Source organism: Passer montanus, unplaced genomic scaffold, assembly GCF_014805655.1.
Source record: "Passer montanus isolate IOZ18808 unplaced genomic scaffold, ASM1480565v1 scaffold76, whole genome shotgun sequence".
In the NCBI taxonomy this organism is placed as follows: Eukaryota; Metazoa; Chordata; class Aves; order Passeriformes; family Passeridae; genus Passer; species Passer montanus.
In genome coordinates this window covers 2,281,577-2,308,487 of record NW_024372813.1, presented here as the reverse complement: position 1 = coordinate 2,308,487, position 26,911 = coordinate 2,281,577, and the positions used below count along the sequence as shown (strand labels likewise).

General features: G+C 50.7%; 1 protein-coding gene across 5 annotated transcripts in view; it reads left to right on the top strand.

Moving 5' to 3' along the window:
• Nucleotides 1-26,911, top strand: part of ARHGEF9 (Cdc42 guanine nucleotide exchange factor 9) — a 194,728-nt gene that overhangs the window by 53,667 nt on the left and 114,150 nt on the right. Inside the window, exon 1 of one of the 5 annotated variants that reach the window (XM_039731069.1) lies at nt 23,309-23,332. The exons of the other annotated variants lie outside the window; for them this stretch is intronic. The gene's annotated coding sequence lies outside the window, so the exon portion shown is untranslated. Of the gene's footprint in view, nt 1-23,308; nt 23,333-26,911 lie in introns of those variants that run through there. 5 annotated transcript variants of the gene reach the window in all.

The following is a 26,911-nucleotide window of genomic DNA, read 5'->3' as shown; positions in this document are numbered from 1 at the left end:
ATGCTGGAATTTGATCAGCCCTGCAGGGACACTCCCTGGCCATGGACAGCAGAGATCTGCTGGAGGGAGGATTGGCTGTGGAGAGAGAAAGAAAACTGCCCCATGAACAACAGATAACTGCCCTGTCAGATAGGAACAGAATACACACCCCCAATTCCAACCTAAGACATGCATGCAGATGTTTTCCTGTGAGGAGGGCCCCCAAACATCCTCCAGGGACTCCATGGCCCTTCCTGAGGGGCTGGAGTGGTGTGGCTTCAGTCATTGGCTCCTGGGGCATGCCAGCGTGGTGGGAATGAGGGAATTGTTCAGGTGGGGAAATAATCCCTGTTTCTGCAAGCTTGGCAAAGTGGAGAGCCAGGGGATCACAGCAGTGTTGCAGAGCTGTATTTTCTTGAATTTCTTCTCTCTACTCCCCTCTCTGCCATTGCTCCACTCAGCACTTTGCACTTCCACAGCTCCTTCCAGGCTTGGAAAAAATGTTTGAGGAAATCTGTGGGCTGTGGCTTTCCTGCTGCAAGCCTGGAGTTCCAACCTTCGTGTGTCAGACACCATTCCAGGCTTTCCCAGTGTGGGGTTTGGGATCCTGACACTGCACAGGATTTGTGTAGATCTCTTATCTGTTGTTACAGCAATATGCTGTTAAAAAAAAAAAAAGGCTCCAACTCCACCCTTTCTCCTTGCCTTTCCTGTTTTCTTGGAGGGTGAAAATAGGAGCTTATAGAATCCTGCATGTCTGACTTGGTTATTTATAGCTTGAAGCTGTTGGGGTTTATTTTTGAGTTCAGCTAATGGGTTATTCTTTGTTGGAGCTGTGAAAAGGATTGAAAAAATCTACAAAATATTAGAAAACAGACTGAAGTGCTGATTAAGGTATGTGCACACTCCTTCTCTGATCCCTGATTCTGTGTCCATATGAATACCTGAAGTTGTGTGTTCATTAAAGAATAAATCTCAGTCCCTAAAGCAGGAGGATTCTCCCAAAGGGAAATCTGGCCCGTGGTTTAGGCAGCATTAACTGCTGTGTGCAGCTCACACTGTGCTGCTTGCTTATGTAAGGAATCTAATTGTCAGCACACCCTTTGAAGGCTTTCACTGGAATTTGGGGCTGGAATTGTGCTCCTGGCAGCTCAGGCAGGGCAGGGCAGCCCCATCACCTCTACGTGGCTGCTGCAGATCCACATTCCACCAAACCCAGCAGGAGGAGTGGCTGAGATGGTCCTGCAGGGGTCTGGAGAAGGTGCGATGGGTTGTTCAGCATGGAGTTGCAGCATCTCAGTATTTGCACAGAAGGAAGATGGGTTCCTCATGGACACCTGGATAGGTTCTTTCCCCAGGGATTCAGGGCACTCCTGGATAACTGAGCTGAGAATGAGGAGATAACGGATTGACAATTAGGATATTGGCTCAAAGAGAGGTCACAGCCTAAAACTTCACCTTTCTCTGTCACCTCAGCATTCCCTCCCTCTCCCTCCTGAAGTTGAGGTTTGCTGGGCAGCCCTCAAACCCTGGAAATTTGCCAGGCTCCAGGAACTGGTGCCTCAGGTGAATCATTTCAGGCTGTGGTTGATGAACTGTGCTCTCTGTGCTGCCTTGGAGGGGTCCCTAAACAATAACCAAGAGAAGCGAGTCTAAATAATGGGCAGCTTAAATTCATCTTGGAGTGATCTGTTGCCCTGTGTTTCTCTGTTTCTCTCTGTGGAAATTTGCTGGGGCTCTACCAGCTAATTTGGCTGGATAGCATGAGGTGAGGCACCTGGAATTGAGCTGCCTGCTCAGGCATGGCCGTTGTGGAGCAGTCCAGCAGCTGGAAAGATCTGGAGAAAATTAAGTGAACAGCTGCACGCCTCTGGCAACGGGAGCTGTGGGGAGAGTGGCACCGGGATCAGGGAAGAGACAACTCCAGCACCTTTTCTGCATAAAGTGATTGCAAGGGTTGTTCAGAGAGTGTTTGCTGGTGAAATTAATACCCACAAGCCAAGTTATTTATTTATTTTGGTGTTCATGTCAAAGGAGTGGGAAGTGGGGCCAGGGGAAAAAGGCACTTGGCTGTTGAGGAAAACCAGAAAAGATCTGAGCATTTTGGGGCATTTGGAAGAGCTGGGCTTTTCTTTTCTGGCAGTCCCCTTTCAGCACAGACTGGAGCATCCGTTCTGTTATCTGAGCTATCAGAATATTCAAGTTGCTGTGGGTAACACAGACTTAAGTGGAAAAACAAAACTGCAAAACCAGCCACTTCTGCCAGTAGATTTCAGCCTGACATCAGTCTGAGGCTGGCACTTTGGATACTGAGCAGGGAGAGGGAGGAGGGCTGGTGGAGCTGGTTTTGTGCTGAGCAGGAATTCTGGAAGCTTGGAGGAACTGCAGCATCCCAGATCTTTAAATACAGTCTGACAAAATTCTCAGTGGGGAGCTCCCCCTACGCCAAAGCAGAGCCGGTGTCACCTCTGCTGTGCTCCTTCCCTCTCCATCCCTGCGGATGCTGTGGCTGCGAGGGCTTTGATGTGCAGATCCAGTGACGCATGTTTCAGTCCCTAATCACAGCCTGCATGGTTTTGGAATAGGGTGAATATTCAGGGTGAATATTCAGGGCTCTCCGGATTGTACTCCAAAGGCAGCAGGAGGGAGGGAAAGGGGGCACTGGAGTGGGTGGGAGAGTTTGGGTGAGGGGGAGCAGCAGAATGTCACTGGAGACCCCTCTGGGGTGGTCCCTTGCTGTTCTGCAGCTCTGCAGTTGTCTGGTTGCAGGAATACTCTGCAGAGTTGAGAAAAAGGACATTTCATGGTGGTTTCCCCATCCCTGCAGCACTGCCAGCCTCAAGCATTCGTGAGTCCTGAGTCAGCCCTCACCACCTACCCCCAAATTATAACACTGAGGGGGAAAATTGCATCTTTGTTCTGAGAGGAAATAAAAGGAATATGTTAGTTTGGGGTTCTTTCTCCACAGTGGCCTTTGGGCTGGAGTTGTGTTGGTTTGGCTCATGTGTCTCAGTCCTGTGCTTCCCTGCCTTGGGTTTTGTTCACATCAGGTTCGTGCAGGCTGGTGGCACTTGAGCGAAAGGAATTAAAAATCAGCACTTGGGAAATACAGGAGTTTTAGGGGATCCATGACTTGAGCCAGGCTTCAAAACCTGTCATACCCTGAGACCCCCAGGCAGAGTCAGGTGCTGGCAGAGCTCTGCTGGGAGCACCCTGTGCTGGTAAAAGACTCAAATAACCAGACTGAGATTTCGACTGCGAGGCAGAGAATAACTGAAGATCTGTGGGTTTGCTTGAGGCCCTTGATATCTTCTATGGATTAGTCAGACAGAAGTGTCAGGACTAGATGTACCACAAGGCAAGGTGCTGTGTTCATCACAGGAGAGATCCCTCTGCCTGCCTTCAGCTCCAATCTGCAGCCACTATTATTTTTTGACCCTGAGGAGTGTGCCACTATTATTTTTTAACCCCAAGGAGTGTGGCAGAAGTGCTGGTTTGGCACTGGGCTGTGGAGCACCTTGCAGGGGTAAGATAGCTCCCTGTTGTCCTGCAAATCTGTCCACAAAGACAGCAGATAGCAGATTTTTTGACCCTTAGTGCTGCTTGTTGCCTGAGCTCACATTTTCCACAGGACTGGCACAGCAGGGGCTGAGCAGATTCTTGTTGCCAACATCCCAGAGTGTGTGGCTTTGCTCCCCCAGCTCCAGTGGCACGGGAAAAGGGATTTTCCTTCCCTGCTCAGTGCCCTTCTGCAGCACCAGCTGATGGCTCATCTGTCTCTCACCAGCTCGGCAGCACTGAGTGGGGTTTATGTCCCACTTGTGGCTAATGTTAATTTAGAACCTCTTTTCTCTCTCTGGCAGCTTCTGATTTGGAAATGAAGCTAATAGCATTTCAGGTAATTTAAAGACTCTGTATGGGAGTGCATGCCTGGTGGGAATGTGCAGCAGGTAGTTTCCCACATAAAGAAGGTGAAAGGCCTTTGTGAAGGCTGGAAATTTCCTCTGCTTTCAAAACAAGCTTCTCATCCAAAAATAGCAGCGAGCTGATAGCTTGGCTTCTCCTTATTTATTAGCAGCAGATACTGCTGATAGATGCAGAGAGTTGTTTGGAGGAGTGATGTGCACCAGGGCACCGAGGTACCTTGCTGATTGCTGATCCAAATCAGACACTCATCACAGGATCAGATCCACGCATCTCTTGTGGGATTCCCAGGCCTGCTCCCATTGCAGGGAGAATGCAGCAGTGACAAGCTGTTACTGCTCTCAGCTGTCCAAATCAGCAAGGGAAAAATCCACCCAAAAAGCTCCTTTCTTGTGTAATAGTGATTAGCTCCCAGACCCAGGCAGGCAGATGTTCCCTGTCTGCATGGGAGGGTTGTGCAGGAATTGGGCCAGGGGCAAATCAGCAAGGGAAAAATCCACCCAAAAAGCTCCTTTCTTGTGTAATAGTGATTAGCTCCCAGACCCTGTCTGCATGGGAGGGTTGTACAGGAATTGGGCCAGGGGGTGGATTTTGAGTTTTGGGGCCCATTCGGGAAAATCTACATCCTTCCACTGCAGAATTGTGCAGTTTGTAGGAGTATAAAAGTGAGTGAAACCAGGCTTGTGTTCTGAACAAAGGTGCCTTTCCCCAGTGCCAGCACTGCCTGTGTAGCCTCTGCTGTTCCTGGGGCTGAGGTCAGGGCAGCATCCCAGAGCTGGTGTGCTGTTATCTCCATGGACAAACACTGAAGCACTGGAAGTGCTGCTGTGCTTCCTCGGGGGTTTTTTTGGGGTGATATCCACGTTTTGCTGTGGGGTGTTGCCTTCCTTGGCTGCTTTTGGGGGAATGAGGGACACAGCACTGAGAAATTCAGAATGTGGTGTGGAGTGAGCCCACCCTGCTCACAGTGTGGTAGAACTTCCTCTCCTGGCTCCCTGTGCATGGATATGGGATAGAGTGTGGCCATGGATACAGGATATGGCCATGGATATAGCAGGGAGCAGGGCCATGGATACAGGATACGGCCATGGATATAGGAGGGAGCAGGGCCATGGATATAGGATGGAGCAGGGCCATGGATATAGGGTATGGCCATGCATATAGGGTAGGGCCATGGATATAGGGTATGGCCATGGATACAGGAGAGAGCAGGGCCATGGATATAGGGTATGGCCATGCATATAGGGTATGGCCATGGATATAGGATATGGCCATGGATACAGGAGAGAGCTGGACTCTGCAGACAAAGGGACAGATCCTGTCTGCGTGCCAAGCCAAGAGCACACCTCCCATCTAATGGGATCCCCAAATATTCCTTCTACCCCTGTTGGATGTCCTGTGGTTAATGACTGTTTTTGTCATCGTTAACATCATCCCTTTCCACAAACAGCAATTCCTCACACTCTCTCATGTGGCTCCTGGAAAAGTTCTTTGTGTCTAGTGGTCTTTTATTTTCCATTTCCTCTAGCTCCCTGTTTTTTTAGCTGATAAAACAAAGCACCCTCCTAAATTCCTGTAATTACAGTCATCCAAGCAGGCACATTCAGGATGGGCTTAATAAGGCCACAATGTGTCAAGTCTTTCATGGAATCATTCAGGTTAGAAAAAGCCTCCAGGTTCATCAAGTCCAACTTTTGTTTCTGAGAAAGAGGGAAATAAAGTCCTTTAGTAGTTCAGTACACTTTATGACTATTTCTGTGTAATTTGCAAAGCATTAAAGCCAGGCCTGGTGGCGGCCCAAAAAGGCAGAATGCAGTCATGAAAATGGAACCAAATTATGCAATTATGCAGTTCCCTACTGTTATCCAGCTCCTTGAAAATGAAGCATCCAGGAGGAAATTTAACTCGTGGTTTTTGATGCTCTAACCTAGTTGTAGCAGGACTTTTGCAAAGCAGGAGTTGACTCACTTCATTTCCATTTGTTGTGGAGTTGGGTCTTTGCCTCTCCTGGCCAAGGTGAACCAAGAGTGAACACTGAACCATCAGGTGATTTATAGTTTAGAAATTAAAGAAATGGCTGTACAGAAAGGGTAGCAGTAATTTCATCCCAGGGATCCCACGTTCAGGACTGTGTGGTGGGAGCAGAAAAGGGGATGGCAGGAGCCAAACACACCTGGTAGCCCAGAGATGACACTGGAGCTCAGGGTTCCACTGCAGGGCTGCTGGGCTTTGGGTCGAACCCACCTTTGTCTCTTTGGGCAGCAGAAAATCTGCAAATGCCCCCTCAGTTCCCTGAACCCCCTGGGGATGTGCAGTGAGGGGAACGCAGAGAGTTCCACCCCACTGCTCCCCCCGGGCCTGCAGTGCTGTGTGCTCAGGAAGGTGAGTTAGGAGGAGCCACTTGAGCTGGCCAGAGCTTCTTCCTGCCTTATCTAATTCGGAGAAGGCCCAAAGCCAGCCGAGTATCAGCTTTGGCTGATGTGCATCACTGCTGTCCCCTCTGCCAGTGGGTGTCACAGCTGACCCAAGGGCTCTGCCCAGGCCCTCCAGCAAGGGACAGCTGGAGGCTCCTGAAGCCAACAACAGACAGGCTGGAGGAATAAAACCTGCAGCTGCACAGACAGGCTGTTTCATCACCTTTGTTCTCTTTTTAGCCACCTAACTATTCCTGGAAGAGCTAATATTAGCTCCCCCATCTATTTCTTAGAAGCTGGGAAAACATGAATCCGATTGCATGTCCTGGTTTCCAGGTGAACTGCTGGCTGCTCGGTGCAGTGGGCTCTGAAAACCCTCACAAGCTCTTGCATCACCAGCTCTTGGTGTGGGGAGCCATTGAAATCTGTGCTTGTGGAAGTGGCAGCATGAGAAGGATGAAAATTGTTGAGCACTGTGTTTAATCCTAGCAGTACTGTTTGGGAGGCACGTCCCATGCCAGCCCCAGCCGGGCACAGAGAGCTGTGGAACACGCTGGTTTCATCCTGCTGCACACAAGCAGGTCCTGAGATGCTTTTAGTCAAGGCTTGGTGCTAAAAGTCAGAGTTTTGGCAGGGTATTTAATCAGGATTTGCCAGCTTGTCTTGTCATAAAGCTCCTGTGCCGTGCCTTTGTGTTGGGATGCTAAAGGGCAGATCAGAGACAGGGAAGGCAGAGTGGGAATGTCTTGCAGAGGTTGGGGTTTGTTCCCTGAGTGCCATCCATGCTGATTGCAGGGAAGGGATGATCCTGCTCCCTGCTCCCTGCCCCTGCAGGCTCTGCGTGGGGCCTGGCAGGTGTGTGTGCTCCTGCTGCTTGTGCACGTCACAGTTAAAAAAAGCCTTTTTGTCAGGCAGACCCAGGTCAAGATGAACTGTGCTGTGCTCCCGAGCTGTCGTGTTGCTGGGGAGAGAGGGGAGTGAGCAGACCTTTGCCTCTGCATCCCTCTGGCTCCTGGGGAGGTGGAAGGACTCCGTGTGGAAGGGGGGATGTGTTGTTCTGGGGTTGAGGGAAGGAAGCGAGGGCTGATGACACTTCCCCAGAACCCATGGGCTGTGACTGGGGCTGCCCTGGGTGCAGAGGGACTGCTGGGACTGCAGCAGCAGCACAGCCTGGCCATGTCTCTGCCCCTGGGCTGGCCGTGGCTCCATCAGGATGTGTCTGTGCTGGCAGCAGCGCTGGAATGCTCAGGGAATATTCAGGGAGCCCCCACTGCATGCAGAGAGCACCAAACCCAGGGCAGGCATGGACAGAGCCATCCTTGCTGCCTGAAGAAAGGCTGGGCTTCTCCCAGGAGGGTGTGAGCTCAGGGGAAGGAAGGTGCTTCTCCTAATGAGTGAATCACCAGTGGCAGTCAGGAGCAGAGGTTTTAATTAAACAGCTCCTGAGAGCTGCACCTTGAAAAACACCGTGTGTGGCATCCCTTGGTGAGCAGTTGGCATCAGAGCCACCTGAGGCACGGGGATCCATTCTCAAGGACTCTGTAAAACCAGCTAAATAATTAAAACTAATAATAATAATGAAAAAAAAAAACCCCTGACAACTCCAATGTTTAAAAATTCAACGTTTTGATGAAATATTAAATGCTAATTATTTCCTTGCACTTGTGCTGGCACTGCTTCTCTTGATGTTGGCAGTTTAGCATCACATAGCAGTAATTGGAGTGTATTGTCAGCTTTTGTGTTACATTTACCACCCAGGCCCCAAACCCAACACTCCTAAAGCCTCTGTTTGATTTTAAGTGTTGAATACTTTGAAGTCTGCTTTAGTGGATTGGTCCTACTGCTGTGAATACCAGAGCCAGCTGGCTAAATGGCTGTTGAAAAATGCCCTGTGCTCCCTGTGAGGAGCTGCCAGTGTGATTTCAGTAGTGAGCACAGAGAGATGGGCTCAATCCATACACCAGGCACTAAATGAAATGCAAAATGAGAGGGCAAAAGGATATTTGGAAAGCATTTTATGGCTTTCATGTTTTATGTGTCATTTTAATTTCTACTCAGTGTGGTTGGATTAATTATTTGATATAAAAAAAAGGTGTTGAACTTGGCTCAAGGTGGGCAGATGGAAGACATGACTGGCAAGGGAAACTGCTGCATAAATTCCTTTGTTTACCTGCTTTCCTTTCTGTGCAAGGATATATCAGTGCCTTGGCTTTTTGGAATGTGGAGGGGGCACAAGGTGTGGATAGAATCAGTAGAATCATAAAATCACAGAACTGCTGAGCTTGGAAGGTGATGCAGTCCAACCTGTTGTTTGAAGACTCCAGTTTTTTGAAACTGGAGAAATGGTTGCATTTGAGGTATTTGTCCTGCTGTTTTATTGTCTCAGAGATATTCAGGCAGCTTTCATGGACAAAGAAAGCTTTTTTTCCCTCCCACCATATGAGTTTATGAATATTCTGTTCTGGCAGGCAGTTCCAGCTGGGATTTCCAAAGCAGGCAGGAGATGCACATGAATGCACATCTGGGAATAAGAGCAAGAGCCTCGTTGAAGGAGAAGGATTTGTTGCTTTGTTGGGATGTGCCTTGTTAAAGGCACCTCTCAGCTCTGGAGGAGCAGCTCCAGAAGACACCACAGAGTGGGAGAGGCATGGGAGCCCAGGTGCTTTGGGATTCCCAAAGCTTGGCTCAGAGTTTGGATTGTGGGACATGTTTTCAGCCTGGAAGTTGAACATTGAAGGTTGACACTAAATCTGAGCTCTTGGGGAGGCAGCAGAGGCTCTGGGTGAGGATTCACAGTCAGCTCTTGCCACTGTGCCCAGCACACCAGGAGCAGCAGCCCCAGCTGGTGTCACTGCACCAGGCAGGGGGAATGGGGTGTGCTGCTCTCCACATTGATGGGGAAAATGCTTCTCAAAGGGTGAAGAAGCAGTGGTTTATTCTGGGAACCCTCAGTGGGGATGGCACAGGCAGGGCAGATGGCAGCCTCTCTCTGATGGGAGTGGTGGTGCCTCCTGTGCAGATGCCCCAGTGCCAATACCTGTGCCCAGGTGGGACTGGGAGAGCTCCGGGGGCACATCTGCATGTGCAGGAGCACTGCAGCTGCCGTGCTGGGTTCCTGAGGAGGGGTGTGCCCTCAGGAGGGGTGGGCTCCTGCCATGGCTGGGGGTCTCTGGGATGGCAGGGGTGAGGAATGGCCTGGCTTTGCTGCTCCTGGGGTTGGTCTCTCACAGCCCTGACCATGAAGAGTGCAGGGAGGCTTCTGCTGGGGGGCTTATCCAGTACCTGCTTTGGAGTCTGGGAGTGATTAAATTAGCATCTCTAGCCAACTCTAAATTCACTGGTAACTTCTAAAAGCACAGACAATTAGCAGACTCAGTGGGAGAAGCAATTTAATGTGCTGCCAGCCTGTGTTTCAGTGGACTGTATGAATATAGCAGAGGTGCTTTCCCAGCAAGCTTCACATACCCTGAGTTTGCAGGGTTCAGTAATCCTCCTGAACTCCAGAAAGCACTAACCTCCTTCAGGGAACAAATAAAGCAGGTGGGCAAAAAAAAAAAAAGGGAATTTTATCAAGGATAAATGGCCCTGTTGTTCCTGCCAGTGTGCTCAGAGCAGCTCCAGTCACTGATCCTCAGGGAGCTTTGCGGGTACCTTGGTGGGTCAGACCCACAAACCTCTGGGACTGGCACTGCCAGGAGTCCTGCTGGATGTATTCCCTAGGGAATGTCCCTGCTGGCACCATTGCCCATCCTGGATTGCTGAACCAAGAGCCACTGGGTGGGCAATGCAGCGTTTTGGGGGTTTGCAGTAAATCCAAATGTAAAACTGCTGCTGGAGGCAGTGGCACCACAGTGTCCAACAAGACATCTGCCCATTTTCTCCTCTTTACTCATCATTAACCCTGCAGGGACAGGCCAATGGTCATCCAGGCTTTTGCTGAATGATTTCCTTAAGGGCTGTTTGGGCATTTTCCATTGTGGTTTTTGGTCAGAAAGTCAGATTTCCAATGAATTTTTGTTTTCATTCTGCTATCTGGAAGTTTCTCCCTTCTTTTTGAGAGTGAAAGCTCAAATAGAAAAATCAGAAAGTTATAAAGCTCTGAACTGTAATCAAGTCTCCACACTTCGCTTTCAGGTGAAAATTTTCTTCAGAAAGCTCATTTAAAAAAATAAACAAAAGAAACCCTCCACAAACAAAGGCAGCTTTAATATATGTGAATGTTTTGTGCAAAAGCCACAATTTAGTGATCAGCTCTGTGCTGGCTGGGGCACAATGGATGTTTGAGTGCTCTTTACTTTGGGGCTTAACCTATTGTAGGGTTTTCTGTGGGCTGCCATGAATGGCAGCCCTCAACAGCCAGCTCTGTTTCAGTGAAAGAGAAAGGGGATATTGTAATTTCTGCAAATGAGTGGAAAATGACTGGAGTGCAAAATCTCTTGCAGGATTGAGCATTAAAATTATTACAAAGAAGTGAATGCTTGAAGAGCACTAAAGCTCAGCCCCTCTGCCTGGGCTGGTTTGTGTGGGCTCAGAGTTAATGGGGGCAGAGAACTCCTGGGGTGTCCCGGGGGTTGGCCCCATCAGGGGTGGGGAAGCAGAGCTGTTAATGGTGTTAAAAATAACACTGAAATACAAGAGAAGTGAAGGGCAGGGGAGAACAGAAAAAGAAAAAAACTCTTTCTGGAGGGAGAGCTCATAATGAGCCATTTTCCCTCTCCATGCATTTGTTGGGTTTTTTTAGCCATCAAGTCCAAAATATTCTGGGAAGTTTATGTATCACCAGGAAACAGAGGCTGAGCATCCAGTAAAGAATGAAAGAATGTGGCTGTGAATGGAACAACAACTGGCAGGCCACGAGGACTGAGCCTAAATATCAAATCCAGGCTTGCTGTTCTGATTGTGAGGTGTACAGGGAAAGCTGGAGGAGTTTTCTGTGCCTTTATGACAGAAATGCCCGTGCATTAGTGAGGGATTAGAGTAATTCAGAGGCACAGAGGAAGCTCCACCCTCCTTCCTCTCCATGGACTGCATGGGAGTGATGGCTGCAGGCTGCCCTGGAGCAGAGGCTGGACAGAGCTAAAGAATAAAGCAAGGATTTATTAAAAGGATCTCCTCCATGGATGCACCTTGGGCAGCACAAGAGCCCAGCCAGGGCTGCACCCAAGGTGAACCAAAATGGTCCCAAAATCCTCGACCGTTCATGGGGTCTCTCACTTTGATCAGTTCTGCTCCATTTGCAGATTGGGGTTAATTGTCCAATTCCAGCTCCAGCCCCTGCAGTCCCATCCTTCTTGTTTTTCTCTCTTCAGTCCACATTGTTTGTGCTCTTGGGCCTGAATTTGGATCATTTGTCCTTGGTCCCCAGCTGGAGCAGGAATTGTTTTGTCTCCCTGCTCTGTGCAGAGAGCTCACCATCCCATAATATGAAGCCCAGACCCTTAAGCAGCACAGAATCTGAAAAATATACAAACTAAACCCTGAGGCATCAGGATCAGTGTGTTCTTAATGCAGGAGACTCCATCAAATTCCCTTTCTGGCAGAGCTGACACCTGAGGCATTCCTATAAATCGGAGGTACCAGCATCAAGGATTCCTGATCCCAAAGTTGTGCTCAGCCAGACACCAAGTGGGACATTAATATAAATAACTGAGGTTATTAATAGAACCCAGCAGCCAACATATGGCTGTGTAGTGGAAGCAGAGTATAGCATAAGCCACACATCCCTTTTTAAGAACATGCATTCACACCTTTCCCTTCACACAGGATATTTTTGGGATGCCTCCACAGTTAGTCTGCTCTCCCCAACAGGCTATTTTTATCTCCTCACAACATGGCTTAGTTAAGAAAAATGGTGTTTTAGCAACAATTCTGTACATTTCCAACCCACTCCTTTCCAAAATAACCCCACCCCAGCAGATGCAGGTGGGAAATGGCAGTGGAGTGCTTGGATCAGCACCAGGCAGGGGAATTTTCTGGCTGCATTTCCAGCCTCGGGCACAGCTCAGCTGAGCCGTGTTGTGCTTTTCATGGATTTCAAATGCCATTATAGGGCCCATCTGGCAGAGTGCAAGCAGGCAAGGGCCACACTCCCATCATTTATCTCAGCATCTCTTGAATTCTGGCTTGGTTTTTTCACAGCTGAGACTTGAAGGAGTCTCGGGGATTGTCTTTAGCCATGTGAGCTGCTTGTGTTTCCATCAGCTTGAGCTTTGGGGGAGAATCTCAGCACCTGATCTTGTAGCCTTACCTGGCTTACACAAAAAACCTTGATTTCTTTGTTGAGGGACTGTACGTCCATCTGTATTTTGTGCAAATTGAGGGTAAACCACAAAATCTGTTCTTGTAGGTGGAAGGCAGGGAAATTTCCAGTGGCTGCCTGTATCACTTATTTTTCATGCCACATTCTTAACGTGGTTCAGATTGGCAGTTTACAGGAATTGCAGGCTCAGGGGCGTGAGGACACTCATCCTGCCTGCCAGCATCCCTTTCTAAGAGCCTGGGAAGATTAGTGCAGCGTGGATTTTTCCCATGTTGAAGTTTATAAGGATGAAAAGCTCCGTGTGGAATATATCTGTGCAACTTCAGTGGCAAAAATTGCTAAGCATGTTATATATAGATAGAAAAGTGCCTTCTTCAGGGACTGCCACAGACGGCTCCTGAGATAGCTAAGCAGACAAGTAAATAGTAAAATATGGGTATATTTAGCACTCCAGAAGGCGATGGATGGTGTTCAGGCTTCACATCACACACGGGCTCTTAAAGACTTTACCTCTTTGTAATCCCTTGTAGTCAGCACTGATGTGGTGGTACATTTGGGACCTAATTACAAGCTCCACTGCCAATCCAAGTACCAAATGGTGAAGGACAGTTTTGGAAGGAAAAACCAGAGGCATCCTGACTCATGGATCATGAGTAGCAGGGAAGGAGAGACAGGAAAAGGCCGACACGGTTTAATGGGATTTGGATTAAATGTGGTTTAATGGGATTTGGGTGTAATTGTGGGTTTGAATCCCTGCCTGCCTCTCTGGTTCATGCAGGCACTGCTTGGGTGGATGTATCCTGATTTGCATCCACTTCAAAAATCACACTGGAGTGCCTGTGGTCAAACTGGGGATCTGATTTCACAGAGGCCCCTGCCAGGCTTGTCACAGCACATCCCCCTGGGGTAGTGGGAGAGCAGTGCCTGAAACCATGGCCGGAGAGCCACAGGGGTTGTGGGAGGCTCTGGTAACCTTTCCCACGTGAATTCAGAACCAGGTTTTCCTTCTGGATGTTTTTTTTTTTTCTTCTGAATGTATTTTCCTTATGGAATTTTTTTCCTGTTTGTGTCAAGTTTGAGGCCTTCCCACTTCAAACTCCCCCTCTTTTCCTGAGGCTGTTGAAAAGATTCAGGTGTGTTTCTGTCTGCCATGCCAGCCTGGAAAAAACTGCAGAGAATATTTGCAAGTGTTATCTTTGAATCAAACCCACCACCTCGCTTGGATAGCATCCATCTCCTCTTTCTTCCCTTCTTCCTGGCCTTTTGTAAGAAGGTTTCTGTTGTTGTTGAGGATATTCATCCACGTTCATACCCACACACAAATTCTGTGGTGATGTAATGGTGCATTATTGACAGAGAGCCTTGGGATTTTTAGCTAAAATACATGAAATGGCAGAGCTGTATTGCAGGTAGTGGAAAGGAGCTGTGTTGAACTCGTTTTGATGTTGCTGTCTTCCTTCCAGGGATGCTGTTCTCCTAAAACCAGCACTTGTTATTGCAGATTAAGGTCCTGGACCCTGCTAGCTGTCCTTAGAAGAAAGCTTATGTGGGAACAAGTCCCACCATTACCATAGCTGGGGTAACCACAGCACCAAATCTGGGAAGCTCAGGTGTGGTGCAGAGCTTGGTGTTTCTTTAAAATCCTTCACAAACCATTTATTGGGGAGCTTTTCGTCCTGTGTCAAACTGAGTTACGCCTTGGTTTGTCTCACTGGTGTCTCCGTGCCTCTCTGGGTGCCTTTTTGTGTCTCGTGCTTCCCCACAAGCTCGGAGCGTTGTAAGGAATGAGCAGAGCTGGCAGCCTGGCTGCTTGGGGTGGCACGGTGACAGTAATTCCGAGTAGCTCTCGGGTGTTCCTGGCAGTGGGGCAGGAACGAGGAGCAGCCTGGTGAAGCGGGGACACCGCCGGGGATGCAGACGGGCAGGGAGTGGTGCAGTAACCCACAGGAGCCTGCTGGAAGCGGGGCAACCCCGGCCCCTCACAGTGCTCAGGGCAGTCACCACGGCACAGGGCTTGTCCCTTTTCTGGGCTGGCTCCCTGGGGCTCTGGGGGACAGGCAGCCCAGCACAACCCCCTTGTTCCCACAGATTGCAGGGTCATGTTCCGTCCCCTTCATTTCCAAGCCGCCAGCCACTAGAGGGAGAGAATGCCACATATTTATGGCTTCGTTTGAGCCTAAGGATGTGTTTGATGAAGGAATTCACCACGGCTTGCCAGGCACCCCAAAGCTGGGTTTAACCCCTTCATTTCCCCGGGGTAGTTTTATAACTGCTCCTGAGACCTCGGCTGGTGCACGACCTCAGGCTGATACACTCTGGGAGCTGTTGGGTGATTCCCTGGCCGTGTTTTACACCGTGTATTTGTGTTTTACACCGTGTATTTGTGTTTTACGCCGTGTATTTGTGTTTTACACCCTGTGTTTGTGTTTTACACCGTGTATTTGTGTTTTACGCCCTGTATTTGTGTTTTACACCGTGTATTTGTGTTTTACACCCTGTATTTGTGTTTTACACCGTATATTTGTGTTTTGCACCCTGTATTTGTGTTTTACACCCTGTATTTGTGTTCTACGCCCTATATTTGTGTCGAGCACACCTGCTGTGAGATGGCTTGGTGGGGACACCTGTGGCTGTGCTGGGTGTGCTGCCTGCCCGTGTTCCCCAGCACACAAATCCCTTCCCTTCACCCAGCAGACCTCAGCCCATGGCCTCTTCCTCTGCTGGAATCCAGCAGGCCCAAGGGGCATCTGCCTTCATTTGGAATGAAAGCATCCAGGCAGTAATTGTTGTAGGCAGATGAGTTGTACCAATTTGAAAGGACACCAGCAAGGAGCTGTGGGCTGAGCGGAGGGAGCAGGGCTGGGAGCTTTAAGAAGGCAGTGTCAGAAAGTGAATTTTATACTCTTTAAAAGAGAGGCAAGATTGAAACTTTCCTTTGTAGATTGAGCCCAGTGGGGAGGACCTGTGGAAGTCTGAGGAGGGGACAGTGGGATTTGGAGGGGTCTGGAAAAGTAGCTGGGAGTGAAAGCAGCACATTGAGTGGTTTGGAGAGCCACAGCCCTGGGTCTGCAGTGCTGTGTGTCAGGGGAATTCACATCCCTCTGCACATGGTGCGTGGGAAAGAGAAAATCTCTTTGCTTTGCTTTTGATTCCACAGGGTGACTCAAGGCAAGGCTCTCTCAGAAGGGAAGCCTCACGATGCTTTAGCAGCCTGAAGTACTGAAAGAGAGCATTTCTTTGGGAAATGTTCCTGGCCCTAAAGTGAATAGTTCCAGTTAATAGAGAGGCTCAGCAAAGAGGTTTCCTTAGGCTGATGGAGCATCCATGCAGATGATGCCCCGGCTCAAGAAGCTCTCCTGGTGAGGTTGGGGCTGGTCTCAGCTGCTCCTTTCCCCTCCTGTTTGTCTTGGGCAGATGTGCCCTGGCTGGCACAGCTGAGGGCAGGCACAGCGGAGCAGGGAGGGAAATGCACAGGAGGGCACTAGAAACCTTGAGATTGACCTGACCCAGGCACACTGGAAAAATGGGCACGTAGGGACTAAATGTACATCACCCTGGTGAAAACACTCCTCATTGTCCTGGGTGTCCATCCCTGGCCAGCCCCCACTTGGAGCTGAGGTTGGGCTGCTCCAGGAGCCCTCCCTGCTCTACTCTGTGCTCCTCCCTGCCCCCCTGGGGCTCCCACACATCCTGGTAACTCAGACTGACTGAGGCCATGAAAACAGGGCTGCGAGCTGAGCTGCTTCAGCGCAGCATCCAGGGCCAGGGGTCACAGCTTGAATTAAATAACAGAGCGAGAGGAGTGCTGAGTGAATGTGAAAGGCTCCTCGATGGCTCCCTGCATTCCAATCCACTGTGGCCATAAATACCAGCTGCTTGTTAAGCCCTCACCTGCCTGGTGGAGATGGGAGGTCGTGGGGGACCAGCCTCCTTGCCTTGTGCTTTGCTGCTGGAGAGCCAAGCTGTAAGGTTGGTTTTGAGGCAGGAATCTTGTGAGTTTGAGTGGGAGCTGTGCCGTGCCTGGATCAGGCTGTGCCAGTTCACTGCTGTGCTTTCCATGGCAGGAAAACCTCTTCTGTCCAGGGCTTTGTGTGGATGTGTGGGTGTAGGACCAGGCAGCTCAGGTGTGGGTCTGGCTGTTGGTTTGGGACCGGCAGGAGCTCAGGTGTGGGTCTGGCTGTTGGTTTGGGACCGGCAGGAGCTCAGGTGTGGGTCTGGCTGTTGGTTTGGGAAGAGGGCAGGAGCTCAGGTGTGGGTCTGGCTGTTGGTTTGGGACAGGCAGGAGCTCAGCTGTGGGTCTGGCTGTTGGTTTTGGAAGAGGGCAGGAGCTCAGGTGTGGGTCTGGCTGTTGGTTTGGGACCAGCTGGAGCTCAGGTGTGGGTCTGGCTGTTGGTTTGGGACCGGCAGGAGCTCAGGTGTGGGTCTGGCTGTTGGTTTTGGAAGAGGGCAGGAGCTCAGGTGTGGGTCTGGCTGTTGGTTTTGGAAGAGGGCAGGGCTCTGAGAGCCCCCAGGCCATGAGACAGGGCCGTGCTGAGGGCCCTGCAGGCTCCACCCTGGGCTCCTGCATGGAGTGTCCCTCTAGGCACCAGGGAGGAGCACAGCCTCAGGGTTTATGGATTTGCCAGTCCCTTGTGACCTCAAAATGCATGACCCAGGGCAGCATTTATTGTTTCCCGTCAATCTTCTCACAAACAGCAATGCTAAGCTCTAGTTTTCTTTAAAAATATGTATCTTTTTTGGCTGCAGATCTCTTAGTAGACAAATGAAATGAATTTATATATGAGCATTGTGCTGCTTGTAAAGCCCTTTCAGTTTCAAATTTAGTTTTATTCCTTTTTTAATCTCCATAGGATTTTCCCTAAATAAGCAGAACTAGGGCAGTGCTAGTGACAGATGGATATAAAGAAGACTTGGATGCTGGAGAGACTGTACTGGGCTTGGGGATCTGAACTGGGGTGCTTTCCTCATCACCCAAGCAGTTTAATTTGTCTGCAGGCTGTTAATTTTCACCTCTAAAGCAGAGGGCATGGCAACAGAGAGTGTTCCTTGGCAACAGACTCCTCGGGTTCATTAAAGCAGAGGTGGGAGGTTTGCAAATGGAAAAAGTTGAAGGATATTAGCAAATCAAATGGGTTGAGGCATGAGGAGTCTTGTCAGTCAGGCGGGGGTGACAGGAGAAGGAATAGTAAACAACATGCAAACCATCTTGAAGGAGGTATTTTGGAAGGAGGCAGATCCAGGATTTGCCTGTTTTCCAGCCTTCCCAAGGGCAGGATGGACTGGAGAGGGCTGGGAGGAACCTCTGTGTGTCTGGCAGACTGTGGGCAGTGAACTGAAGAGGTTCCTTCATTAAAAAATTGCTTTTTACAAACAGGTTTCCAAACTGTGGTTTCCCAGTTGGAAAGGGCTTTTATAAAAGTTCCAGTTTGTTTTGATCCTCTCCAAAACTGAAGCTGGCATTTTGTTGGTAAAATCCCACAAGAAGCCCTTTGAGGGGAGTCTGTGGGAGCGTGGCCATGCCCAATCCATGCCCAATCCATGCCCTCCCTCCTTCCCCGTGGAGCAGGCTTTGTGTGCCACACACCTCTGCCTGGAGCCAGATGGGGGCTGTTTGCACTGTGACTGCTAAATATAAATATTGCAATTAATTAATAATGCCCGATGCACATCATTAAATTAGAAATAACTCGAGTTTGTACCAGAATACAGAGTGTGCATACAACTGATCAGACTGGAGAGGGGTTTGGAGCAGGGGGAGACAGCTTTGGGCCGCCCTGCCTGTCCCTGCCAGTGGCCACTGAGTCCCCTTGGGAGGTCAGGGGAAGCCCCTGGCTCTCAGGTAGTGATGTCTCTCCCTTGCCGTGGTAAACAGCCAGGTCCCAGTCACATCCATCAGAGCAAAGCATTCCAGGCACTTGTTCCAGTCCTGTGGTTCCATGATTCTATAATTTATGACTGAAACTATCTTTGTGTCAGAGTTAGTTCAGGAGGACACTCGTATCTGGGCTTCTGAATATGTCATCTCCTATTAAAGAACAAACAAACTCCCTTGTAATGTACCATAAATAATAATAATACTTTGCAAGAGCCCGAAGCGCTGTGTTATTGCTGTGCTAATCAGGGAGGCACTGGGCCATTAGGAGAGCATTCCATGGGGTTTGGGCTTTTTTTCCTGCAGGAAGGTACGTGTTTCATAGCTGTGTAGCGTGGCTGATTGGTTTATAAAGCCAGGCTGGATAATTCCTAGTAGAGGTTAGACAAATTCCCCTCCTTTCTCATTAATTAACCTGTAGGATTTGGTGCCTGTTCTTTGCAGTTCAATAGAGACAATGACTGCAGGAACATATTTGTGCTCTCTGATATGGAATGAAGAACATCTGCCTTGTGCAGCAGTGAAATACCAGCGTGTGGCAGGGCTCTCCAAAGGGCACTGCCAGCCTCTCCTGCCTCAGCGAGGAAATTCCTGAGCTGAAATTTCAGTGGGGAGGTGCTGGCTGGGGGATGTTGTCCAGTGCAGCATCGTAGCTGGGGAGGGAAGGCAGAGGGTGAAACGCAAAAGAAGGGAAATCCCCTCATGAAAACAGCAGCAGGGTGGAGGAAAAAGCATTTTGGCAAAAGTTCCCACATCCAGAGAGTGCTTTAGAGCAAAACTCCTCCAGTGGGATTAAGGAAGGGAGGCCTTGAAGATCTAAAGGAGATTTCAGTGGTGATGTGGTAACACAATAGCAGGAAGAGAAAAGGAGAGGCAGGTGAAATCCTGCAGTGCTGCTCTCAGACTGCAGGAAAAGGAACCTTCATGTTTGGGATCCCAGGGCTGTGTTGTGGGTGTCTCAAAGCAGGGCTCTGCTCCCTAAAGCTGCCCTGCAATACTGAGAATAGTGGTGGGAGAGCAGGGCGGGTTCTGGGAGGATTGGACTGGAGATTGGATTGCAGTGGGAATGTTGGTAAAGTCTCCTGTGCGGCATTGCCATGACTCCAGATGTGTTGCATGAGGCACAAGGATGGAGGTTATTTTTGCTGTTTCACTGGGATGTGATACTGAGTGTCCTCCTGCTCATACCCAGTTGCTTGGCTTTTGAGTGGCTCTCCAGCTGCAGGGAATGAGGAGAAAATAAGGCCCACGTGGAAAAGTGGCATGAATCTGATAATTTAGGCAGTCACTGCTACTGCAGAGATATTCACTGCCCCTTCACTTCTCTGCTCCCCTGGGAGGTTCTTGCTCCATTTTTGGTGTCACTGGCAGTCACAGGGAGACTCCAGACTGGACTGGGCAGTCTTAGGGTGGAGCACACCAGCTGATTTTGGTCCTTATTCTGGAGAGAGAAATTTTTGGAGGCTGTGACAGGTCAAATATGACCAGCCCACTGCTCTGCTGAGACTGACTGGGACATTGTGTTATTGATGAACAATCCTGGAGTTCTTCCCAGGGATTTCCTCCTGAGTGATCCCCCGGACAAACCACCTGAGCAAAGCCTCATCCCTGCCAGCCCAGTGGGATGTGCTCACACACGTGGCAGAAATCCCATTTGTTTGCAGCCTAAATCTCAGGTCAGGAGCCTGCAGTGCAAGCTCTGTGCCCAAGCACCACACACTGAAAGCTGCCTCTGTTTCCCTGTGGGCAGTGTGGGTTTTCCTACCAGAGCAGTGCCCGTGGCACAATCCCACAGTGCTCTGTGACTCACACCCAGCTCGGGGGTGTTCCTGGCACTATTCCATGGCTGGTGTGTGCTGGGTGGGCACACAGCCCACTGTGCCCTCAGTTGTGCTGGGCTGCGGCATCCCCTGGCACACCTGGCACAGGAGCCACCACATGGTGCCCTTCCCTGGAAGATGCTTTCTTCCACTGTGGGGAAGTGGAGAATCAGAGAGTCACTGAATATCCTGAGCTGGAAGGAGCCCACAGGGATCACCAGAGCCCAGCTCCTGGCCCTGCACAGGACCCAGAAGAAGCTCACAGGTGGCTTTTCCCTGCTCCCCCTGCTCTGGCAGGGACTCTGGGCTTGGTCCCCTGCCCGCTGGCTGCCTGCAGAGCACTTTGCATTGACAATGAGGCAGCAGAGGTGCATTTTCTTGGCAGGGAAATGCAGCTGGGTTCTCTCTGAGGTTCCCTGTGCCAGAGAGAACGGCTGCCCCAGTGCTCTGGGCAGGATGGGGACTGTGTGCAGCCTGCTGCCCATTCAGAGATTTGGCTGATCTTGGGGCATTCTTGCCTTTCAGCACCTTTGCAGGGAGAAAGAACCAACCTGGCAGCTCTTGGTTTGCTTCTCAAATCAGCTTGGTGTAAACAAGGAAACAGTGGAATATGAGCCTTACTGACAGGGCTGACCAGCAGGAGAGAAACTGGGATCATTCTGCTCGTGTGTAACAGTCCTCCACAGAAATTGTCCTCCTCCTCCTCCAGATCCACACTCCCAGTTAGAGCAACAGGGTGGGATGTGCCAGACAAATCCCTTTCCCTTGGCACTGCCGGTGTAACTTTGACCTAAGTCAGTGGAGTTACTGGGAGGATGCAGAGCATGGTTTAAAGCTGATCTTGTGCTTCAGAGGGTCCTTGTTGTATTCTCTGTGTGTGTGGTGACAACAGGGCAGATCTCATTTGGTATTTCCTGGTAGAAAAATATTTACCCTTCAGTTAGAGAAAGCCTGATCATTGCTTTGTTTTCAGTGCAAGTTTCTGAGGGAAGCAATGTCCACACAGGATGTCTGTCTGTCTGTCTGTCTGTCAGTCAGTTCTGCTGTCCCAGCTCTCCCAGGCCCTGCAGGTTTTGAATCGGTTGGTGAGGCTGTGCTGGCTGTGTCTGACATCCCAAACAGGTGAGGTGCCTGTGAGATCTGAATTCCAGGCTGCACAAAGCCATGGCCATCACCTGCTGCAGGAGATGGGGCTCTCCCCAGAGAGGTCCCTGATTGACAACACACTCCAGAGTGGCTGTCAGAGGTGGGATTTTCCAACCAGAGCCCTCCTGTGGATGTAAATAACTTTTCTGGTGTTTCTGTCACTCGAAACTTAGGCAGAATTCCAAAGTTTGGACAGCTATAAGCATTTGCCTCCTGACTCCTTCTTTTGTCAGCCATCTCTGGGAATAATGATGGCTGTCAGTGCCTGTGCAAAAGGTGATGGGATATGGCTTGATGGAACTGGAGCAGGCTGGGTGGGGCCCCAGCAGTGCAGAGATGCTGGGCAGCATCCCTTCAGTCCTGCCTGCACTTCTGGTCTGTCCTATTTCAATAAATAAGTGAAGACACCTAAGCTCTGATCCTGCTGAGTGGCACAGGACCAGCAGAAAGTGGCAGTCACGAGGAGCTGCGTGTTGTTCCCTGACTCAAAATCTCCAGCTGCAGGAAAAATGTTGACTCCTCCAGAGGCCAGGAGCGGGAGATCCAAATGCCCTTCTGCCCTTGAGGCGTGGAGAAAAAACCCTTGCAAACACAACCCTAAATCCTCTGCAGATGTAACTAAGGAGATTGGAGCTCGTGCACAGATTCTGCAGCATCCTGTGTGTGGATCCAGCATGTCCAGTGTCCCCAGTGTCCTGCCCGTGCCCAGAGCACGCTGCCAGCCATTCCCCACGTTGTCTCCACTGTTCCTACCTGCCCTCTCCTGTCCCTGAAGCCAGCTGCACACTCAGCTGCCAAAGAGGGGATTTTGGGAATATTGGCGGGGCATTTTCCTGTACTCAGGGGTGTGTCAGTCCTTCTGCGGGCTGCCCCTTCCTGTGGGCACCGAGCCCCGGGATGGCGGCAGGGGCTGCGCCACGGGCGCCGTGAGCGGCCTCGGCCGGGCGCTGGCAGCGCCGTGTCTGTCCCACCATGGGCAGAACCATGTCGACGTGCGTGTCCCAGCTGGAGGATCCGCCAGGATTCAGCCCCGTTCCCAGTTGGCTCTACACATCCCATATGCTGCCGCCGCCTCTTCTAACCAGCGCCAGACACCGCGAGCTCCTCTCCCTCGACGTGGTGGGTGGCCGGATCGATGAGCAACGCTTAACGAGTGTGTTTGCTTTCCTAACTGTGCAGCTGTGGCCAGAAAGTGGGGGAAATCCGGGGCAGCAGGCAGGGGATGAGCAGGCGGAGAGGGGAGCAGGGTGCGGGTGCTGGGGGAGGATCACCCCGGGCAGGTGCAGCGCTGCGTTGGGCTGGGCTGGGCCGGGAGCTTTGCTTTCAGTGGGAAGGGGACTCATCCTTCTTCGTGTGCAGAGCAGAATGAGAACCTGCTGCCCTTTGAACGTCAGCAAAATCCCCAGCCCTTGCTGAGCGTGGAGCATGTGCTGGCTCTGCAGAGCTGGCGTCCTGCAGCGCTGGGGCCGAGGGTGACCGGCCACCGGCAGGAGGGCACGGGGTGCCCGGGGCGCTGGGTGCCTGCGGGGACCCTCCCCAAGTTCGCATGGCTCCCCCCTCCCTCCCCTCCCTTCCACTCCCCTCCCCTCCTGCAGAGTTTCAAAGCACGGCAGGAAAAAAAAAAGAAAAAGGACATCCCCCTCCCCTCAAATCCCTCGGTCCGTGACTGAAATAAATAAGCACAATCCCAGGTAGTGAGGAGGCTGCTAATAACGTGCTCCTGACAGGCACGGGATTGCCGGGCTGAGGGATGGCTGACTGAAAGCTCCAGGCTAGGGTGGGGGTGGGGGGCTTCTTTTTTTTCCTGCCAGCTCTCGCCAGGCAGTAGGGATTTTTTTTCTTCCCCTCCCTGATAATAAGGACATCATCAGAAGCAAGATGCAGTGGCTAAGGGATGGAACAGGAATGGTGAGTTCAGGTAGCTATGTCTTTCTCTTTTCCTCTTATTGCAGTACTTTGGCAGGGAAATGATCCTCCGTCCTATCTCCTGACTCCTCCTTTACTCCCTGTCCTTGAAACCATTGATCACTCTGTAGCCATTTTATAGACTCCGCATTCCCAAACTGCTGAGCAAAAGAAGGAATTAAAGGGAAGGAAGGAAGGAGGGTGGGCATGCCTCGGGGCGTGGGAGGGGGCTCCGCAGGGCGAGCCGGTGGGTTCGGGGGGGGAAGCAGAGGGTTTGCCCGGTTGCCCGGCTGTGGGGTGTGCGGTGGGAGAGCCCTGGAGGAGAGGAGTGCCGGCCCAGGGCTGGCTGCTGCCGGGGCAGCCGGCACCTGTCAGCCGTGCCCCCGCCGGATGATGAGTTGCGGTGCGGGGGGAGCCCGGTGTGCCGAGCCCTGGCCGCGCCTGCAGCAGCCTGGCAGACACTCCTCGGGCTCGGCAGAGCCACCGAGCACCGCCAGCCCCGCCAGGGCAGCTCCTGCCGCCCTGCGAGCCGAGCCGAGCCGAGCCGGCTCGGAGCGCTGCGGGTGCCGGGGGAAGCGGGGAAGTTCCCCAGCGCAGCAGGGCCCCCCCGTCTCATTGAGAAACTTGCCCGGGAAGCGCTGCGGGTGTTCTGAGCCGCTCCTCCCGCCCCAGCTCTCCCCCTTGCCCAGCCCGCCTTGCACTGGCATTTCCCGCACGCACCGAGCGGGGCTGGGCTCTGCAGGCGCTGTTGGATTTGCCCTTGCCGGCGCTCCCCGTGCTGCGGGAGGCTCGGGCATCCCTGCGGGTGCTCCCGCCCCGGCTCCGCTCGGGCTCGGGCCGAGCTGGCGTCACCCGGCTCAGCCCCCGCGTTCCGGCTCCGGGGGCACCGGCAGATGCTGCTGGCAGCGGGGAGCCTTTGGGAGGGATCGCTGCCCGCTCTCCTGCTGCCCTCCCTCCATCCCCTCCCCGCTCCTCACACACACCGGCCCGGGGCTTTGTGCTCCCGGGGCTCCGCGGTGCTGGCAGTGCCATGTGCTGTGTTTGTTTGGGGTCCTGTTTAAGGCTTGTCTGCCACCCAGCAGCACCTCGGGGGCTTTGCATCCGGAGGGATGGGAGTCCTTCCTCTGTCCTCCTTGTCCCGCACTGTGCCCCTCTCCGCCCCCCGTGTCAGGGATAAAAAGTGGTGTCGGGGAGCCGGGTGAGGCTCCTGCCTCCCTTTCCCTCTTTTCCCAGGGGGCCGCTGAGCCCCGCCGGGCAGGGGCTGGGCATGCTGCAGGACGAAGTGTTTTTTAATTGATACAGCACAGGACTTGACACTTTCTTGCCCTCGTCTTCCCAGATCCCTTCCTTGCTGCCGGCTGTGTTACTCTCTTCTCATTAGTCTAATCTTTGCTTTCTCTTTGAGAGAAATTACAGTGGTTACTGTAGGATGTAATAGAAGATATTTTTTGGGGAAAGTAAAACTCCATTAGTTGATTTTGAAGCAGGAATTTCCCAATATTGCTCCTTCTAACAAGGGAAAAATAAAAGAGCTGTGCTTTCTGTATTTCATACAGCAGTTCAGCAGCCTCAGCAGTGTTTGGAGATACTCCACATATCTCCAGATACCTGAAAATAAAAAATTATTTCAAAGCAGCAAAGTGAAGCTGAACCAAATAAGAGAAATCCAGCAGAGATGTTTGCAGTCCCTGGTGGTGAGGAGTCTGTTTCCCTGGGCATGGGTGGCCCGAGGGTTCAGGGGCTCCTGCCCTTGGAGCACAGGGGTATTGGGAGCACCTAAAGCCAAGGTCCTGCCAATGCTTGGTCCCTACAAGTTCTGCTCCTTTAGCAAGACAAGATGTGGTGGTCCAGATGTGCTGGCCAAGTGCCAGTGTGGATAGCAGTATTCCCTCCAATGCAGATTTTTCTTGCTGTCCCCACTGGTAAGTTATTTGAAATTCTAGTACTTCAGATGTTGATCATTTGGTGGACTGTGCTAAACAAGTGAGTTATTCCACACCAGGAGTAGCTGAATTTAAGTAATTCAGTGGGAATATCATCACCTCAGTCTGCTGGCTAAAACGTACCGTGGAACCAGCTCTGCTCCTGAGTGAAGGTTGGCTGCTGTGTTCACACAGCCTCCCGTGCCCTGCACAACCTCAGCCTTTCATCCAGAGCATCACTGGACCCATTTCCATGGGCACTGAGTCTCTGTTACGGTTTTTCACCCCTCTTTTTTTACTCCAATATTATTTTCTCTGTGCTGCTAAATTCCAGCAACATACATCTATTCTGGCAGCATCCCTGGACTTTGTTCTGCTCAGGCACATTGGTCAAACCTGGATTTATCCTGGTTTCTCCCAAATTCTGCACAGCACTGATTTATTCCAAATGCTGTTTTCTGTTGTTCTCAGCTTGGCTTCAAGACTCAGATCTGCTCCATTTCAGAGTTACTCATCTTTAAGAAGCGTGTCACTAATGCTTTACAAGTGATAGTACCTTTTGTTCTTGTGGCAGGTGTTTTTTTCCCCAAATCAGCCCCTAAACCCAAGCTACTATTCCATAATATTAAGCTGTCGGAGCTTCTTTTTTCCCCGCTTTGCATGTGCTGCTTCCCATTTTTTAAACAATTAATCTTTTGCCAATTATGCTGGCATCCCACGGGGGTGTTTTCCATGCTTCACTGGTACCACGTTGCTAAACTCTCTAGTATCTGTTCCTAACCTAGAAAAATTCAACTAATTGTCATTGGTAGTGATGAGAATCAATCTGCACATCTGAGCAGTGTGTGAGTGCAATGATTATTTGGTCTGGCATTCTTCAGAGGGTATTGATCCTGCATGGTAATCAAATGAGTTGGATTAAATCAGGACAAAATACAGCCTCTTCTGGAACAGTTTTTTATCTGACAAGGGCAGAGTTTTTTTCCCCAAGTCTTTTACTGTATTGCAAGTAACACAAGTGTGAATCTTCCATGGTATTTCCTCACAAAGGGTCTCTTTTTGGTTTAATGTTGTGCCTGTGACAGTCCAGGTGAGTGCAGCCATCACCTTCAATAGGTGCAGTCCCAGCTTTTTTCTTTTACAGCCATAATAGTGATATTTTTACACTGCCTGTTGTTGAAATACTTAAAATCAAACCGCTGTTGATATTTATTTTCAATTTCTCTTGTAAGCAAAAAGTAAACTCTTGTAAATCATCATAACCTAAAATATGGTGAAAATGAATTCAGTGAATCAAAGGGCCAAATGCTGCAAGTGGTGGAGATGCCCTGAGTGGGGAGGTCAGCAGCATTTTTCCTCACTGATTGTGAGGAAAAAGTGGATTCTTTTCCACTTGTCAGTCTGAGAATCACAGGGTATTGGAGGCACAAAGTACTCTTTGCACTCTGTAATACTAAAAATCTCAATGCGAAGTCTGGAAAAGAGAAGTAGGAAAAAAACAGTTTGGGTTTGACTTTCGTTTTTGAAAGTTTGGATAAGCAAAAGCAGCTGCTGGAGATCAGCCAGGCTGGGGCAGGATGGAAAGAAGAGCTTGTGGTATCCAGGCCTTAGGGAAAAACGGGAGTGAAGAGGCCCAGAGCAGTTTTCCAGCAGAGATCAAAGGGAACAGG